Below are 6,000 nucleotides of genomic sequence, written 5' to 3'. Positions count from 1 at the left end.
CTCACCTTTCTGCCCAATAAACTGTGCTTGGATGTTTTGGGGCCCTTCTGCATTCCACCCCACCCCGATCCAGCCTTTTCCCCACTCAGCAAAGTTCTCTTAATGAACTGAAAAAGTGCTAAGTCCTTTTAAGAGCTGGTCACGTGGCCACCTTCCCCCCCCCCAGCCCATCCAGCTCTTGGCCTTAGTCCCCCCCATCTCCCCAATCCTTTGCCCCCCCTCCAGTAAGCTGACACAGCGTCTCTAAGTGTTATCAGCTTTGGTGTCTAATAGGCTTAGTCAAGTTTAAAACTGTCATTTGAGTGAACTAAACCCCCTTGATACCCCTGCCTTGCACCTCTTTAGCCAATTTGCCTTCAATTAGGGTAATTGGGAAACAAGGAAAGAAGTGTAGCATTAATATTTTAAAGTGATGAAGTGATTACAGGACCCGGCCTAGGAAGGAAATCAATTTGCTATCTGCGTCTTGGGAAGGCAATTATCATCATTGGGCAAATAATCACCCTCCAGCTTCTTCCTCCTCTCTGCTCAGCACCCTCCTTTGACGACACCTTAAGGAGGTTGGGGGGGCAAGGAGGGGGAGCCTGGCAGGGTGTGGAAAAACTAAATCCTCACACCGCTTAGGCTGGTAGAGGGCAGCTGAGTTAGCCTCTCCTGCCAGAAACGGAGCCCTGAGATCCATGGCTCCAGGACAGTTACCTTTACCCTGAGATCAACCACTGTGCTTTCTGGTCCCAATCCCCAGCAAATCCACCCCTAGGTGAAATATGAGCAGCCTTGCATCAGTGGCATTGTGAAGAACCTCACAGGGCCTGCACCCCAGCAGAGGGTTTGCCTCAGTTCCCCAGAGCTTCCTAGGAGTGCTAAGCCCCTTTCCCCAAAAGCAAAATTAGGTGCTAATCCTCATGATTCTGAATGGGCAGGAACTTGGGAAGCCATCCTATATCCAGCCAGACCGTTCATCTATTTTCCCCAGTATGGTCCAATCTTCAACCTTTTAAGAACCACAACCCACTTTTAACCAAAACAGGCATGGGGGCAGGGCATTTCTTCATCCTTTGCCATGTATTTGGAACCCACCTTGGGTCAGGCTGCTACCCACCAGTTGAAGACCAGTGACCGGCAAGGGATCTTCCACAGTCCTGTCTAAAGATGCTGGGGATTTAACAGAGGATCTTCCTGCAAAAGTCCTAAATTCAGTTCTCCAGGATTCTGCAGCAATATCAATTCTTTTCTTTAAGAGTAAATGACGCTAGGAGATCCCTTCTAACTCTACAATTCTATGACTCTATGAGTTTTGCTGTCCGCTGTCCTGTACCCCTCCTTGAAGTTCTTCTTCTTCTTCTTCTTCTTCTTCTTCTTCTTCTTCTTCTTCTTCTTCTTCTTCTTCTTCTTCTTCTTCTTCTTCTTCTCCTCCTCCTCCTCCTCCTCCTCCTCCTCCTCCTCCTCCTCACAGTGAGTCCGTAAGTGACTGTGGAGGCCAATTCTGGATCCACACGTCCTTCCACAGTGGGGACATCAGTTTCCGGGCAGGAGTTGATCAGGGTGAGGGTTTGCCAAGCGTACCTTCCTCTTGACACGTTTATCCCTTGTGTCCTGAGTTTGAGTGTCTTCAAAGCCCAGGACACCAACTAGAGTGCTTGCAGGCAAGTGTTCCCAAATTGTTGGTGTTTATAACACATTTTTTAAAATTTGCCTTCAGACAGTCTTTAAATGTCTTTTGTTGACCACCAGCTTTACACTTTCCATTTTTAAGTTCGGAATAGAGTACCAGTGGACTGGAAGAAGCAAAGATCACCAGTGTTGAAGCAATGATTCCTCAACATCAACTTTGTTGGACTGGTCATGTTGTGCAAATGCCGTATTATCATCTTCCAAAGTAACTACTCTATTGAAGTGGCCCACACCCCACAAGGCCAATACTTATTCAAGATGTGTGTCTTGTGCTTCTCTTCCAAAACCCGCAACATCAGACTACGCTTCCTGGGACACCATCCTGCTATGGCATCAGGTCAGGGGAAAGGCAGTGCTGCTTAGGAGACCAGCATTTTCTGCAGGGCAACTTGTAAGCATCTTTCCAGCTCATCCTTCCACCTCCAGGGACACTCAGGATGGCTCCTTCGTCTCTTTTTTAACTGGCTCTCAGGTTTACAATCTAAGAAGAATGACTCCAAAGTAAGTTGGGAGTGAAGAGGAAATATGTGAACCCAGGTTTAAGTTCTTAGTTACAAGTTATTCTAATAACTTTATATCACTTTGCAGAAAAAGTGTATATTGGCCAAAAGTGCACCTGTAAATGTTTATAAATTGGGGGAAATGTACACTAAAATGCAGGTGGGTTTTTAGGAGGACTTTACAAATTAATGAAGCTCAAACTGATGCAAAAACATGGAAAAATGAATTTTAAGATTGGGAAAATGAGAATCGGAGAGAAAGGAAGGTTAATCTTCCCTGGGCATCCTGCACATGTTGTTGGCCCCCATCACCTCCACCCTAGTAAACGGTGTCAGCTTTATGCTGAAAGACTTGACCCTGGGGGCTTTCAAGTCCTCCCCCCCCCATCCCTCCAGAACAAGGAGGAAGCATCTAGCTTGGATCTGAGTCTCTCTTTGAAAATAAAATAAAACAATTATTATTTTTAAAAGAACTTTTCTTCTTTAAAAATTGTTTTGCACGTACATGTGTTGTAGTTGGTGAATAATAATGGCTCATTTGGTCTCTTTCCCAGCTTTGCGGGTGGGCTGCTTATTACGCCTAAATAGTTGATTTAATTGAAATGTCATTTAATTAATGAAATGAATTTAAAGGAGCCCGACTCCACTTGGGACAGATGGTGGAAGCTCAGGGGTGGTAAAATCAAGACAAAATTGCCTTCTGGTTGAAAGAATGCCAGCATTGCACTTCTAGGGCGACAGCCTCCAGTGCTGGCTATGTTGGGGGGGGGGCTCTGTAGAAACTCAAAAGCACTCTGTTCCCCAGCTGGACATTAGAGGGAAAGCGTGATAGTCCCAGCAAGAACATGGAGTGGGAGAAGGAGGTGCATTAGAAAATTATGTAGGGTTCTTTTTGCACATTTTAAATCTGAAATCAGAACCTATTGGATCAGGCCAAAAGCCCATGGAGTTCAGCATCCTGTTCTCACAGTGGCCAAGCAGGTGCCCCAATGGGAACCCCAACAAGTAGGGGGTCATCTAGTCCAACCCACTGCAATGCACAACATCCCTGACAGATGGCCGTCCAACCTCTGCTTAGAAACCTCAAATATAAAATCATTATAGAGTATATATTTTCACTGAGAGAGAGCTGTTGGAGAATCCAAATTTAACCTTCATTATTTGAGGGGGGGAGTTACAGGTTTTTTGTTTTTTTTTAAAAAAAGCTATTTGTGCACAGAAACACGAAGGCACAAGGCACAAACATTTGAAACTTTTAATCCTCCACAGCCTGAACAGCAATGCCATTGCTGGATTTTGATGGATTTTGCTGTTCTCACCAAAGAAAACCTGAGTTTGTGTGGGTTGCGCTTCCCTTAAAATCCATTTGAGAAACCAGCGTCTGGAAGACTTGCAGGAGACAGTGTGTGACCAATTTGTGTACCCTGAGCCTGCTCTGCCATATCAGTAAAGAAGGACACAAAAAAGGTTTTAAAATAGGCCACAAGCTTAGTGGTTCCAGAGGTAAATGAGTTTGGTGTTGGGCAAATGTACCTCCCCACCACTAAGGAGGCAGGGGGGGGCAGGGGCTACTATTCTCCTTCTACGAAAGAGCAGGACCTAACCCAATGTCATATCTGCCAAAGTTGTGGGCAAAACCCTCAGACAGGCCCAATTTGCCTGATGGGACAAATTTCTCCCTGGACCCCTAAGTGGCTACAATGAAACCCATCGCAAGGTCCCTCCAGGAACAGCACAGAGCAGTATTAAGGTGTTAAGCTGACAGCCGTTGATTGGTCCCAGGTGGCAGACGGGCAAATTTGAATCCTGCTGGCTGGCGGTAAAGGTTGCCTCCCATCGGCTGCTGGAGCCCGAGACCAAGCCATGGTGGGACAGGAGGTGGCGCTGGGATGTTGCCAGGCTGCAAGCGTCAGGTCACCAGGAAGTGGTCAGAGGATATTCACTGCGGGGGGGGGGTGCATTTCTCAGACCAAAGAGAACCTGCGAAGCTACCTTATTATTTTTCTGTGGGATGCTGGAGGCCGTTTATGTAATCTTGCTATCTTTACAGACAGTGCTGCATTGAAATGTTGCCTTTTGCATGCTACTGTATTTGCCATTGAGTGGCTTTGCTGCCTTCATTTCATAATAATTAAATTGTTTTTGCCAATGTGTTCATGTTTTCTTTGCTGTAAGCCACTTTCTGTGTGTGTGTGTGTGTGTGTGTGTGTGTGTGTGTGTGTGTGTGTATGAAAGGCACAGAAATACAACGAACACAATGTAACTACATTTTAAATCCTTTGCTCACAGTTTATACAAAATAGAACATTTCAAAGCTTACATTCTAGAAAGCAATCCCGTCAGATTCTTTACTTCCCCAGTCTAGAACACGGCTGGGAAATCTCAGAGGGGCCCCCCTGCCCCCAGAAGCCTGCACAGAAGGGATTTTGGGCCTCACACTGAACAAGGTCACTGGGAAAACTGCATAAAAACTTGTGTGTCATTCGGGGGAATTTGAACTAGAACTTGAACTCATGAATTTTCATGATGAACTAGCAATAATTGCAAACTGAGGTAGAAATTTGAAGAACCAAACCTAAAACTGGAAAAAGTGAGAAAGCGAAAGAAACCCAAACTAACGCAGTTGCCCCTCCATAGTCAACATCTATTAGTCATGGCAGGTGAATGAGAGCTGCATGGGAGAGGCAGAGCTCCCACCCACAGCGTGCATTTAAAGCACATTTAAAGTACATGGCTCCCCCCAAAGAACCATGGGAAATGTAGTTTGTTAATGGTCCTGCAAATGGTTGCTCAGGGCCCAGGGTTCTTTGGGGGAAGCCATGTACTTTCAAGGTGCTTCAGATGTCTACTGTGGATGTGACCTCTCTCTCTCTCTCTCTCTCTCTCCTGAAGGACAAAACGTGGGGAAGACCCTTGCTTGTGGGCTTCTCACAGGTGCATGCTTGAGAGCAGGATACCGGCCTCTACAGGCCTTTGCTCTGACCCAGCCAGGCTCGTCACAATGGTCAAAGTCTCTCAGGACATTTTGGAGGCCGAGGCTGTGGTTGCCATGCTTGGTGTCAAATGCAAAGATGTGCTTTCAAGATAATGGACTAAAATCCAAGGGCCACAATTGTTTCTCCATCCCTGGCACACACAGGCAGGCATCAGGCAAGCTGCCCAGGTTAGGGGGGGGTCAGAAGGAGGCCCACAATGAGGCCTGGTCACTCACATTTCGGAGGCCAAAACTGGCTCGATTGTGCCCAGGGTTAATTAGTAGCGCTACGGCACAAGCCACATTCAGCTTTGCACCTGACCCCCCCCCCCAAGCATCCTTGCTGGTGCTAGACCTCCTGGCTCTGCCATGCCTGTTCACACATCCCTTAGCTGCAGCGCAAGGAACCCAAGTCAGGAAGTTGTCCTCCCCCCCCCCCCAAGCCAGCCCTGAGATCCATCCCTTCAGCCTGCTGCCCAAAGACAAAGGCCATTGTTTCCGCCCTCCCGGGCGGGGCGAGAACCCTCCCTCCATTTCTGTGGTGCCCCTTCTTTTCTTCTCTCTGTGTCTAATCATTCTTTCCCTCTCCTGTAATGAGGGGATTACGAGGGGAAACTGCAGCGGGGTGCTTTTGTGTGGAAGACAATCCAAGTGGGGGGGCGCCGCTTGGCCCATCATTACTGTGCCTCTGGGTCCCCCTCCGCACCACAAGCTGCCCCCAGCCCAGCCCAGCCCAGCCCAGTGGATGAACCAAGGGGACACTTAGAGCAATTACTTAGCCAGAAAGTAACTGTCAATCATTCTTAAAGGGGAAGGCCTCCAATTAATAACCTCGTCCTAATCCGCTGGACT

This window comes from Zootoca vivipara, chromosome 6, assembly GCF_965207765.1.
Source record: "Zootoca vivipara chromosome 6, rZooViv2.hap1.1, whole genome shotgun sequence".
In the NCBI taxonomy this organism is placed as follows: Eukaryota; Metazoa; Chordata; class Lepidosauria; order Squamata; family Lacertidae; genus Zootoca; species Zootoca vivipara.
This window is presented reverse-complemented; position numbering follows the sequence as displayed.